Genomic DNA, 13,684 nt, shown 5'->3' with positions numbered 1-13,684 from the left:
TAATATATACATTTTCAAAAAATAAATATAGCTTTAAGCCATCCACAATTACATAATTCATTCTTACTTGGTTAATTTGTTTTAAATTTAATTTTCATTAGAATGATTACAATAGGGCTGGAAACATGTAAATCTTCAATAATTCTCTTGTCATCATAATGATGACTTCTCAGATATTGCCCACATTCTTATTTTGAGCCTTCAAATAATTTCTAACCTATGGTGACCATAAGATAAGTATATTACAGTGTTTTCTTGGCAAGTTTTGTTTAAAACTCAAAGTTTAAGAATCACTGTATTACAGCATGCATTTACAATATGTGGTATAGTGACAAGAATGCCAGACTGGTAATTGGTAGACAAGAGATGGAAAAAGATTATTAAAATATCCAAACAATTAAAGAATAGCATATTTCTCAAGTGTTGCGAAATACCAATGAGAAGAATCCCGGATTGATGTTTCCTGGATTTGTTTCTTGTACAAAATTCATACACAGTTTTCTTAGAATCATAGAATCATAGAGTTGGAAGAGACCTCGTGGGCCATCCAGTCCAACCCCCTGCCAAGAAGCAGGAAATTGCATTCAAAACACCCCTGACAGATGGCCATCCAGCCTCTGCTGAAAAGCCTCCAAAGAAGGAGCCTCCACCACACTCCGGGGAAGAGAGTTCCACTGCTGAACAGCTCACACAGTGAGGAAGTTCTTCCTAATGTTCAGGTGGAATCTCCTTTCCTGTAGTTTGAAGCGTCCTAGTCTCCAGGGCAGCAGAAAACAAGCTTGCTCCCTCCTCCCTATGACTTCCCCTTGCACATGTATACGTGACTATCATGTCTCCTCTCAGCCTTCTCTTCTGCAAGCTAAACATGCCCAGCTCTTTAAGCCACTCCACATAGGGCTTGTTCTCCAGACCCTTGATCATTTTAGTTGCCTTCCTATGGACACATTCCAGCTTGTCAACATTTCCCTTCAATTGTGGTGCCCAGAATTGGACACAGTATTCCAGGTGTGGTCTGACCAAAGCAGAATAGAGGGGTAGCATGACTTCCCTGGATCTAGACACTATATTCCTATTGATACAGGCCAAAATCCCATTTTCTTTTTAAGCCGCCACATCACATTGTTAGCTCATGTTTAACTTGTTGTCCATGAGGACTCCAGGATCGTTTTCACATGTACTGCTTTCGAGCCAGGCGTCCCCCATTCTGTACCACTGTATTTCATTTTTTCTGCCTAAGTGAAGTATCTTGCATTTGTCCCTGTTGAACTTCATTTTGTTAGTTTCGGCCCATCTCTCTAGTCTGTTAAGATCATTTTGAATTCTGCTCCTGTCTTCTGGAGTATTAGCTATCCCTCCCAATTTGGTGTCATCTGTAAACTTGATGATCATGCCTTCTAACCCTTTGTCTAAGTCGTTAATAAAGATGTTGAACAGAACCGGGCCCAGGACGCAACCCTGCTGATGTCACTCCACTTGTCACTTCTTTCCAGGATGAAGAAGATGCATTGAAGATAAGAGTATTTTCTTTGCAGAAAATATCTCCACAGAAAATAATGTGAATTTTGTGCAGAGAAACTGTCTGCTACATTTTTTCTGCACACAAAAGAAAATGATGTTTCCTGCATAGAATTATTATTATTATTTTGCAATGCAAAAATTCATAGGAGCCTGGGAGCTGGAAGAGATATCAATTCCAACACTATTATAGCACTTCTAAAAGATGACCATCAGCCCTCTGTTTAACGATCTCTAAAGATCACCTTCCAAGGAAATTTATTTCACTGGAACAAGTCTTGCAGCCAAAAAGTCCTTCTTAATGTTTAGGTGGAATATGCTTGAGAGATGGAATTTCCCTTCCAAAGGTTCCAAACTATGAATAGTCATTGAAGATTTTCAGGTAAAGAGTACTGGGGAAAAAATACTAAAATTGTTTGTTTCTTCCTTTGGAAACAAAGTTAATGAAGAACTGCATCCCTACAGGAGACTTAGATTCATATCTCTATCATGCTATGATGCTGACTGGAAGACAGTCACAATCTGTGAATTGAATGTACCTCCCGGGAATATTTTAAATAAAAAAATTGAGGAGGCAAGGAAACATCCTGAGCTACTTGAAAAAAGAGTAGCTGCACAAGTCAATAATTGTGTCACTGTTGGATCTCCAACTACTGCAGAGGGTGCTATTATGATGGAGGTAGCACATGGGGACATGACTGAGGGGCCACATTCAACAGCCTTCAAAGACAAGAGAGCAATCTAGTTTGAAATGTGGCAAATAAATACATTATCCAAGGATTAATATCACTACTATATGACCATTCATTCCAGAGTCTAAAACTACCTAAATGAATCACTGGATAACTGAACTGTTAATTTATTACCAATTTGCTTATTGAACTGAGTTTTTATTGGATTATTGTTCAGCATTTTACATGCTAAAAATGATGTTCTTGATAAAGAACCAATTCACCACCATTCCTAAAAAGAGGAGCAAAATCTCTAGCTATCTGGCATTTTAGGGAGGCAATATTCTTCACCTACATCAGATTCTCTCTTCTTGCCTTTTAGGAGTTTGATAGTTCAAAAGAAACTGATTTATTCTCATTCTTTTGTCCTTGTTTTAAGCATGTCACTGTCAGTTGTATTTAACCTCTCTCTATTGAGATAGATGGAAGTTCTGGAGCAGAACAAGTATAGAGTATTCCATAGGGGGATTTAGAGATCAGTGGAGTAGTTCAGAAAGGAGCATTCTGACCCAACTGAAGTATGCAATTATCACCAATAAAAATGATGCTGTTAGAGTGACAAAAATAAAGAATAAAATAAGGGAAAAAGGGAAAAAACAAGGCTATTTTGACAAGGAAGTTTTTGGCTTTCAAGCATCTGGAAATAGAAAAACTTTGTGAAAGAAGTGGTGATTGAGAGGAAGGGAAAAGAAGGGGGGAAAGAAGAAAGGGGGGAGCGAAGGTTGAGCAGTTGCCTCTGGAAAAAAAACTGCCCAATCTCCTCTCATTTTATTTCTTTAAAAATTATAATCCCAATTTAAAGATTCATATTCTAGTTAAACTAAACATGAGAAGATGTGAAAGTGTTAGGTTTTTCACTAGTTATTAACATAAACTTACACCAGGCTGTTTGTTCATACATATAATAATAATAATAATAAAACTTTATTTATACCCCGCCACCATCTCCCCAATGGGGACTCGGGGCGGCTTACATGGGGCCATGCCCGGGAAAAATACAATATAACACAATATAAAAACAACATATCATAATACAATTACAACAATACAATAAAGAATCATATACAGTACAACACAAAATCCAAAGAGCAGTATAACAGGGCAGGCCGCACTGACACTCAGTTAAAACTCGGGGTGAGAAAAGGATAAGAAAAAGGATAAGAATAAAACCACAGGGAACTAAGGAAAAGATAGCAGACAGTCTAGAGGATAAATAATGGGGGCGTAACAAAAGCATGTAACAGTTACTCTCCGAAAGCACATCGGAAGAGCCATGTTTTTAGATCTTTCCTAAAGTCTGAAAGAGTGGGGGCTTGCCTGATTTCAATGGGCAATGAGTTCCATAAACGGGGGGCCACAGCAGAAAAGGCCCTCTCCCTAGTTCCTACAAGGCGGGTCTGGGATAAAGGCAGTGGCGACAGGAGGGCCTCCCCTGACGATCGCAGAGATCGGGCAGGTTTATGGTAGGAGATACGGTCACGAAGGTAGGTGGGTCCCAAACCATTTAGGGCTTTATATATGATGGTCTGCACCTTGAATTGAGATCGGAAAATGAACGGAAGCCAGTGGAGCTCCTTAAACAGGGGAGTAGATCTCTCCCTGTAATTCGCCCCAGTTATTAATCTGGCAGCCGAGCGTTGGACCAGTTGTAATTTCCGAGCCGTCTTCAAGGGAAGCCCCACGTAGAGCGCATTACAGTAGTCCAGTCTAGAGGTAACTAGGGCATGGACCACCGTGGTCAAGTCAGACTTCACGAGGTATGGTCGCAGTTGGCGCACAAGTTTGAGTTGTGCGAAAGCCCTCCCGGCCACCGCCGACACCTGCGCTTCAAGCGTCAACGCTGAATCCAGGAGGACCCCCAAACTGCGGACCTGTGATTTCAGGGGGAGTGCAACCCCGTATCCACCTGAATGAAATAAGATGCCCCTCTCCTACCTTTCTTGACAACAGCTTTCTCTACTCCTCACAAGATAGATTGTCTAAATTAATACATTTACAGGGTAGGGTCCAAATTTGTATGTGGTCTTACTCAGGATGGAAAATAAAAGGGAATGTGTGTGCGTGTGTGTGTCTTTTCCTCTTTTACACTGAACTGCAGCATTGCACAAATGATGGATGAACTGCCCCAACATTAGATGTATAATTATTATAAATAATGTTTGTAAATGTGAACAAATAGAATCAAGAATTATAAACCAGCAAGCAATGGATACCTCGCTATATTGTCTGCTGTTTCCATCTCATCTTTTACAACTGCTTCCTCCTCCTGCTACTGCTATTGTTAATCATGGTATTGATTGATGCCTCCAGATATTCTTTGAGCTAACTTTCAGTTGTCTGGAGTCATTCCAACCACCACTACCCCAGTCCTGATTGAAGGAATGTTTGTTTAATTCTAGCTGAATGATGAAGAGAATAAATAGCCAGCCAGCCTCCACGTACTGCTGTAAAACGCACTGCCTGGTTTTATGAGAAATGTGGTTTAAATCATAACACATTTAAGTAACACAACCTTGCCAATTCATATTACAAAATGGATACATATGAACTTCAGTGATATCTAGATATCAAGACCTTCCTCTGCCATGAGGTATTTCAGAAAAGATAAGGGACACACTGCTGGGGAGGTTGTGGGTGACAGTTTTAGTGGGATTGTGCTTTAGAATGCATTTTAAATTGCATTTAGTATATTTTGACTGTATTTTAACCTAACACACACAGTACTATTTATTTTTTTTAATTCATGTATCTGTTTTGTTTTAAATTGACCAAAATGTGTAGTTGTTAGCCACCTTGAGTCCTCTTGGGGAGAAAGGAGGGGTATAAATAAAGTAAAATAATAATTATTATTAATAATAACAACAACAACAACAACAACAACAACAACAACAACAACAACAACAACAACAACAATAATAATAAGCACGCCAAGATACTGTGGGACTTTTGAATCCAGTCTGACAAAGTTCTGGAACACAACACACCAGACATCACAGTTGTGGAAAAGAACAAGGTTTGGATCATTAATGTTGCCATCCCAGGTGACAGTCGCATTGATGAAAAACAACAGGAAAAACTCAGCCGTTATCAGGACCTCAAGATTGAACTTCAAAGACTCTGGCAGAAACCAGTGCAGGTGGTCCCGGTGGTGATGGGCACATTGGGTGCCGTGCCAAAAGATCTCAGCCGGCATTTGGAAACAATAGACATTGACAAAATTACGATTTGCCAACTACAAAAGGCCACCCTATTGGGATCTGCGCGCAATCATCCAAAAATACATCACACAGTCCTAGACACTTGGGAAGTGTTCAACTTGTGATTTTGTGATATGAAATCCAGCATATCTATCTTGTTTGCTGTATCATAATAAAATAATAATAATTTTCTCAACTTTAGGGGGCAGAGCAATTAAAAATGAGGCCCCTTAAGAACAGAAATACATTTTAAAGATGTTTTAGCATTTTAACTGCTTTATTTTTGATATATTGTAGCTTAAATCTTTCTAACTATTATAAAATTGTTTTAGCTTGTACTACTTAAAATTATGGTAAACCACTTTGTATCCTATCTTGAAAGAAAGGTGGGATATAAATCCAATGGATAGAAAGATAGATAGATGTGAGACCTGTCTAAAGCTTTAGAATTGCTCATCAACATTTAGTAACTGAAGAATAAGCTAAAAGCTAAGCTGCTGGGATGCAAGTCACTAGATCATCAGATGGAGGTCCAGAACCCAGGAAAACACGCAGCAGCACCCAGCTTTGCCCCCTTACCATGTTGGTCATGGGCTGCCATCCCATGATGTTTCCCAGCTGTCCCTGGCTTCCTGGCGCACTGTCCCCGGCTTCTACAATGAGGATACGGGTAATCACCGATATCCTCAGAGCTTCATCTTAACATGTTGCCAGATGGATCTGGGACAGAGCCCAACATAGCCCTGCCACATGTAGTCCTGCATAATATGATGGACTCCAGTAAAGTTCATCCCGGCAGTGTGCTAGTAGGGGGAAAACCTCTCATCTGATGAGGTCCTATGTTCTTCTGCATTTAATACAATGAATAACAATTTTATAAGTTCATCTTTTTAAGTTATGAACTTTTAAATTTAACTTAAAGTAATTATTTCTGAATCTGTACAGATTTCTGTCTGTACAGATCCACCAGCCCATGCAGCGTAGTGGTTACAGTAGTGGAGCAGTAAATGGGAAATCCAGGTTTCATCCCCTGTTGAGCCAGACCATTTATTGGACAATCATAGGCCAGCTAGTTTGATCCTAGTTTGATCTACCCCACAGATGTTAATAAAATGAGGTGGAGAGCCATGTATACTGCTTGAAGCTAATGGAAAGATGGAATATTTCATTAACAAAGGTATGCTAATCTGCATCCTCATGCTCCCCATTTTGTTTTGTTTTTTTGCAGTCATGCATCTATTTTGGGCAATCTGTTAGCAATCAGTCTAGTGAGTGACATGGTTATTCAGTGCTACAGGAGAGCCATTAAATTCCCCTGCTCATTCCCCTTCTCTGTCAGCTTTCATAGAAACAGCAGGGACTCGCTTCTTTCTGCACTTTAGTGGCTGCAGACTCCCAGAACATGTATATCCTACTTTTCTCCCATCTTTGCTGAAATACTCCTCAGGGTGCCAATCAGTTCACAGCTGCTAAACCCTTGAGAGACATTTTTATCATCTCCCAGCTTCAAACTGACCCTCAGGCAAAAGGTTCATTTCAAGCCGACTTGACTAATTTCACCTAGAGACCGACTTAATTTCATTATCTTATCAGTTATTGGCAGGTTATGGCAAGCAGAGGCCTGGAAAGCTCCACTGGAGGAAAAAAAACTTTGCAAGCACACAAAGTATTATGTCCTGTTTCCTGATCCATCCTCACTGCACACATCAGGGATTTTATTCACTTAGGAGAAGAAGAAAGAGAGCCATAGGACTTCAGGAAATTGAGAAGGGGTACTTCAAACAACTTAATCTGGGCTTGATTTAGCTTCAGATCAAACTGAACTCATTTGGACTGCAGCCTAGCAAATATGGATCCAGAGTAATGTAGTGACTTGAGTGTTGGACTACGGTTCTGGAGACCAAGGTTTGAATCCCAATTGGCCATGAAAGAGGCTTTCCTAGGCAAAAAAAATCACATGATAGGTTTACTTTGGGATTGCCATGTTGTAAATGGCTTGAAGGTATACAAACAACTAAGATACATGTGTAATTATGGCTACAGCAGGGTCTTAGGCCCCATCTACACTGCCATATAATGCAATTTCATAATACAGTTTAACTGCATTGAACTGCATTATATGGCAGTATGGACTCATATAATGCAATTCAATGCAGTTAAACCGCATTACAAAACTGCATTATATGGCAGTGTAGATGGGGCCTTAGTGCCTTTATATCTTCCATGAACATCCTGCTTTCCTCAAAGTTTACATGGAAGTATAAAGTCCCTCTCTCAGGCCTAAAGTAGAAATTCAGTACTTAAGGCAGAAGGATCCAGGAGAGATTATTATGGGTCCTAATGTCCCAGTAAGTCTATGATGGTTAGCAGATCCAGGACACTTTAATAAAAATAAAAAAGCAGTGGTCATAGCACAATATTATGTATGAAACGTCATTCACACGATTTCTGATGGTCTTCTAACGATATCAAGGTACTGTATCTCTGAGATCTACATCCTGCATGGCACCCAGACTAGACCACAAGTTGGTGGTTGTTGTCAAGAAGAAGATTGAAAAAGCACTGGTGCCAGTCAGAGCCTGTGATGAGCAGCATTGGGTATGCAATCCCATAGCATGCACAGACCTTCTATCGTGGACAGGGCCGTAGCCAGAAAAAAATTTCGGGAGGGGTTTTGAAAATTGGGGGGGGGGGGGTTGAACCCCTAGCACATACCCCTCCCCACTACAAACCTGTCAATATCTGCTTGAGATAGTGCCTGGAGGGACTCTTAATGTTTTGCATCTCATAGACTTAGCATGGGGATTTGGTTAACCAATTAAAATTCCTGAGTAAATGAGATTTTTTTTATAACTTGAAAAATTTCGGGGGGGGGGGGGGGTTGAACCCCTAACCCCCCCCCCCCTCGCTACAGGCCTGATCGTGGATAACTCCTTGGCACCGATGGTTTTACTATAAATGACATTGCTGGGGAAAACCGTTTGTCTCCCGATGTTTTAGATAATCACGCCCATTACCCGTTACTACTGGCCAATCCAACCCAACTGCGGCTTCGGGGTGATGCAGGCCAAAGCATTTGGAGGAGAGCAAAGTTCTCTCACTCCTGATGCTTTGTTCTCAAAGTTTTCACTTGTACATTACCACATTTCTCTTTTCCACTATCTTTGTGCATTTGTCTGACATTTGCCTAATTTGAGATGATTGGGCCTAAGTCCACCTTGGCTCTGATGCCCTGGCTGTATTGCTACCCTAGAGTTATTACTGCTTTGATGTACCTTTTCCAGTTAGTACCTGCACATGTGCCATCAAGGTGCCTCTTGGCTTATGACAAAACCATGTATTTCATAGAGTTTTATTAGGCAAAGAATATTCAGAGGTGGTTTTCCAGTTCTTTTCTCTGAAATATAGCCTCCAGCAACTAGTATTAATTGTTGATCTCCCATTCAAGAGCTAACCATGGCCAACCCTGCTTAGGTTCCAAGATCAGACAAGATCTGGTGCTTTTAGGATATTTCTTTAGAGAAGCAGTTATTCTCTAAGGTTCCGGTCCTTTATGAATCATTGCACATAGAATTCTGAAATAATAGATGCCCCCTCCCTCTCCTTGCCTCTATTGTTCTTCTACTCAGGCATACTATGGGTTATAAACTCTGCTGCTTTTTTCCTGCAGATGCCAACAACATATGCTGGCTATTTCCAGTTTTTAGAAAGACTGTTCCTTTGACACTCATGCATTTTACAGCTTGACACTAGGACCATATCATTTTAGCTTACTGTGTGAAATAAGCAGAAAATGATATCCAGGATAGAAAGCAGCAGTTTTCTAACTGAATTATACAGTTAGGCAGTGGCTGGAGACCCTTTGTCCACAGCTTCGGTAGGCAGCTCCATAAGGTAATATAGTTATATAGCAATAAAAGGCGAGAATAGCAGATGGGAAACCTATTAGAGGGAGAGTACCAATGGCCCAGGCCTAACATAGGGTGTGGGTGGACAGATGCCAGAGAAAAATGAAACTTGATCTCTTGGTCTGATAATCACACACCCACTCCATCTTTTGTTTCCATGATGTTTGTGCGAAAATGGAAAATTTGGAAAGAAAGCTTTTTTGCGAGGGGGCATAAGTGTGGGATAAATTAATCTGCTCATTGGTTTACCAGCCAAACATTGGTGGTCATTTGTCTATTCAAACTGCTTGCACAAATTGTTTGCAGCAAAGCCTAAAGACAAGCAAATTTTATATCTCACAAAATTTCATACCGTGTAAGAAAATAAGGCTGCAGAAAACCACTACTCCAATTTATGACTCCTCATTTCTTATGCATTTGATTATGCATTTATCTGTTTATGATCTTGGCAGCTGGCAGCTGTAATGGACTGGATGAGAGCAAACAAATTGAAGCTTAATTCAGACAAGACAGAGGTGCTCTGAGTCAGTCATAAGACAGATCTGGGAATAGGGAGTCAGCCTGTGTTAGATGGGGTTACACTCCCCCTGAAAATTCAGGTTCACAGTTTGGATGTACTTCTGGATTTGGCTCTGAACCTGGAGGTCCAGGTATCAGCAGTGGCCAGGAGTACTTCTGCATACTTAAAGTTAGTGCACCAACTGTGCCTGTTCCTGGAGAAGTCAGATCTGGCCACAGTGATTACATACCTTGGTTGCATTCTGATTGGACTACTGTAATGCACTGTACATGCAAATGGTTCCTGCCCCGTTTACCTGTCTGAACGTATCTCCCCCTATGAGCCTCTTCGGACATTAAGATTATCTGGGGAGGCCCTACTATCAGTCCCGCCTGCTTCGCAAGCATTGAAATGATTATTTTCTGCCAACAACTTCGCTGAACTGGCCACGTTGTTCAAATGCCCAATCTCAGTCTCTCAAAGTAGTTCCTTTATTTTCACCTCAGGAATGGAAAATGGAATGTTGGTGGACACCAAAAGAGATTTAAAGATGGGCCTAAATGTGGAATAAACACAGAGAACTTGGAAGCCCTGGCCTGTTGTGGTTTGTGAAGAATCTGATGATTTAGAGGATGAGGAAGGGGATTTTGTGGGGTCTCAGGAGGGGGTATTGGGAGATGAAAGTGGCAGGGAGAGATGTGTTAGTGAATCTCCTGGAAGTTCTCTGGATGTTAGAGAAAGCAAAATCAGTTCCCATGTGAATCTGCCAGAGTTTGCTCCTCAGAGGAATGTGGAGAGAGTGTGAGTCTTTTCCTAGGTCAGAGCAGGTGCAACTGCACCACAGGAATGTGAAAGAGAGATAGACTCACTTTTCCCAGCGGCTTTGAGATAAGCAGCAAAGAATCAGGTGTATGAGGAGTGATGTTACGGGAGGGAATTGAGACTTTTAAGTGGGCTCCAAGCATACATCTCTTTATGAGAACAATGTTGCATATAAAATGGAAACAACTCTTAAGTTCTATGGCCTTGCTTCAAGTGTTCAAGTTTCTGGATTTTGTGCCTTGTTCAGGTTTTGTGGGTTAAGTTTCAGGTTTCTGGACTTTGATTACTGTACATGTCTTCATGGGTTTTACTGTGGTTTATTCTGTTTTGTTCTCAAGTTCTGGATATAATTTTTATCAAGTGTATAAATTTTGCCTTGTTTCACTCTATCACTTCAAAGTGAATGGTCTGATTCATGAACCTTATTGTCACCTATACTCAGCAACTTTGAAGTTTCTGGATTTGTCTTTTGGATTTTGATTATTCTTTTTTATTGTGCTTTTTCTTATCTTTTATCTTTTTCTTTTCTTATCGTTTATATGAGAGAGTGGATTCTCTCATCTCTGTGTGATGTCTGGGTGAAAAGGGGTCTCACGGCTGGGGTGTAACATGGCCCTTGAACATTCTAACTGGAGGTCAGCTGCTGTTATCAACAGTGCTATGGATTTTGAAGAGAACGAATAGAGAACAAAAGGAAAAATGTGCTAAGAGAAAGGCATGTCAGCCCTTCCATCAGGAAATCTATGCCCTCATTGTGAAAGACCATTCGAATGCAGAATAGGTACTATCTACAGTCACTTATGGACCCAACACCAAGACTCTACCCTTGGAAGGAGGGCATGGGGGCATGACAAGGGGGCATGACATTCAGTAATAGCTAGTTCCTTCCATGTCAGTGAGCACTAAGATTACTTTAAGGGAGCTGTTGAACCATGTCCTTAAAATAAATTGATCACCTTAGATAGCTCCTTTAATGCTTAGCACTGAACCGGTGACAGGAGTATCAGCTACCACTGATATTGACATTTTATCTATATATTTGGAATGAGGCCAGAACTCAAGATAAAATCTTAGCCTCAAAGTGACATACACATTACTCTCAGTGAGTATATTTACAAATGTCAATAAAGTGAATCAACAACCCTCCTTCAACTCTTAAGCAAGCAAAGGGACAATAATGCCTACTTGATTTTTAAAAAATATTTGCTTGCTGGGGGTATCTTCTTTGGACAGATCATTCCAGAACCTGGAAGCAAAGAATGTTATAGTTGAAAGAGATCCTCAAAGCCATTCAGTTCAACCCTATTCTGCTATGCACGAATACACAATCCAAGCACTCCTGATAGATAGCTATTCTTCCTCTATTTAAAAACCTCCAGAGGAGAAGTCTCCACCATACTCTGAGACAGCCTATATCTTTGCAGTTGAAAAGAAAGCCTTCTCATGTCCAGACAACACGGAGAATATGGGAGCAAACGAATGGCTTCATTTAAAGGTCCCAATCCATTGTTTCTTACTCTTCCGTTCTTTTCTTTCCTTCTCTCTCTCTTTCTCCCTCTCAAATTCACACCATTATTGACCTAGAACCTTATCATATGGAAGTTTTCCTCTATTTCTATACATTTCAAAGATGAAATCCCATGGAGCCCATTAAATAACATAGGAGTGTTTCTGGAGGTTGCTCATGGGACTCCATCTCCACAGTGTACAGAAAAGGGAGGTTTAAAGTGGTTTAAAGACAATGTGGATCCCATTGAAAGAAGTCTTTTAAAAAAGGAGAGTAGAGATTTGAAGGGGACGATTCCATGGAAAGAAGTGTTTCAAAAAGGGTGCTGGTCTCCTTGAGGGGACTTTAAAGGGGATGATTCCATGGAAAGAAGTGTTTCAAAAAGGGTGTCTCTCTCCTTGACAGTAGGGTTTTAAAGAGGATGATCTCATGGAAAAAAAAGTTTTCTTAAAAGTATGCTGGTATCCTCGAAATGGTTGAGCTATGTGTATGCATAAATGTATTCTCTTTGCATAGGGAATGCGTGTGCACGTTGAACAAAAACATACATTTAAACAAATCTGCAAAATGTTGACAACTAAACAGCATTAAGTACAACAGACTATCTATTTGTAAAATTGATCTCTTTCAATATTATGTTCTGTGTATAAATGCAATAAGTTATCTTCCAGTATTATATAGGAAGAGCTAACATTGATAGATCATGATATGATCAGTGACATCCCTGGAGTGCTGGGTAGCAATGAGTCTTGGACCATTATCTTTTAAGGCTGCTGTGCAGCCTCTTAGCTGTTGTTGTGTGAATAAGATGCAAATGACTGAAATTGTACCACTTTGGGGCACATACAAATATCAAGCAGTTTTCCTGATGTGAACCAAGACTGGTTTGTGAAGTGGCCATTGATGTTTTGTACACAAGCTGCATCGACAAGGTGCTGGAGATGGAGTGAAATACTGTTAAAAATTAATCAAAAGTACTTGGGAGGGCGGGAAATCTCCACTCAAGCTGTTCTATCTTGCTTTCTTCTTTTATGTGGTAGAGTTGGAAGAGAAATGAAGAACAACTGTGATCTGTTTTATATTCCAGTTTCTTTCCTTTCCACACAATACGCAGAGTGCCTTGATGCTGAGAATCAAAAGGAAACAAGCAATCAACATGATTCATCTCAGGACTCATGGAAGAAATGCAAGTTCAAAGTCTTGTTGTCCTAATCTTCAGAATGCTTCCGTGCTAGAAGCTAGAAACTTCACCCACATCACAATTAATGTTGACACTCACATGGTAGGCAAGGGCTAATGCTGCCTCCTTAAAATGGCATCTGAACAGACCAAGGCAAATAATAACATGTTTGGGAGGAAGATATAGTATCAATGGATGGCGTGAGACATATTTGCCAAGAACTAACAAATGTGGGCAGTGGCCTAATTGAAAATTCTGAGGTGCATCTTGGCATCCTGACAATCTCGCAGAAATCTCATGAAATCTCGTGAGAATAGCAAGTACG

Source organism: Anolis carolinensis, chromosome 2 (genome assembly GCF_035594765.1).
Source record: "Anolis carolinensis isolate JA03-04 chromosome 2, rAnoCar3.1.pri, whole genome shotgun sequence".
Classification (NCBI taxonomy): domain Eukaryota; kingdom Metazoa; phylum Chordata; class Lepidosauria; order Squamata; family Dactyloidae; genus Anolis; species Anolis carolinensis.
The sequence above is the reverse complement of the archived record's forward strand: the minus strand, read 5'-3'. Positions refer to the sequence as shown.